This window comes from Arachis duranensis, unplaced genomic scaffold (genome assembly GCF_000817695.3).
Source record: "Arachis duranensis cultivar V14167 unplaced genomic scaffold, aradu.V14167.gnm2.J7QH unplaced_Scaffold_179033, whole genome shotgun sequence".
Classification (NCBI taxonomy): Eukaryota; Viridiplantae; Streptophyta; class Magnoliopsida; order Fabales; family Fabaceae; genus Arachis; species Arachis duranensis.
The window spans coordinates 3,073-3,327 of NW_026264379.1; positions in this window are offsets into that span (position 1 = coordinate 3,073).

Genomic DNA, 255 nt, shown 5'->3' on the forward strand with positions numbered 1-255 from the left:
TCTTTCCCTTAATAAGTTTTTTTCTCTCTATGTGAATGCGGTTCCATTCAAGTAGGCTATTACTGACCTATGTTCGTTAATCCCTAATCTGTCTAGCATATGACTATTACTACTGTATAAAAGGAAGCATGGAAGTACTAAAAGGGCCTCGATAAGCCTCGGTGTCAAAGAAGAAAAGGTAGACTCGGTCTTCTACCTCAACAAGGCTGGTGCAAAAGTAAAGGTAGCGCATTAATGAATTTCCTGAAGCAAGGG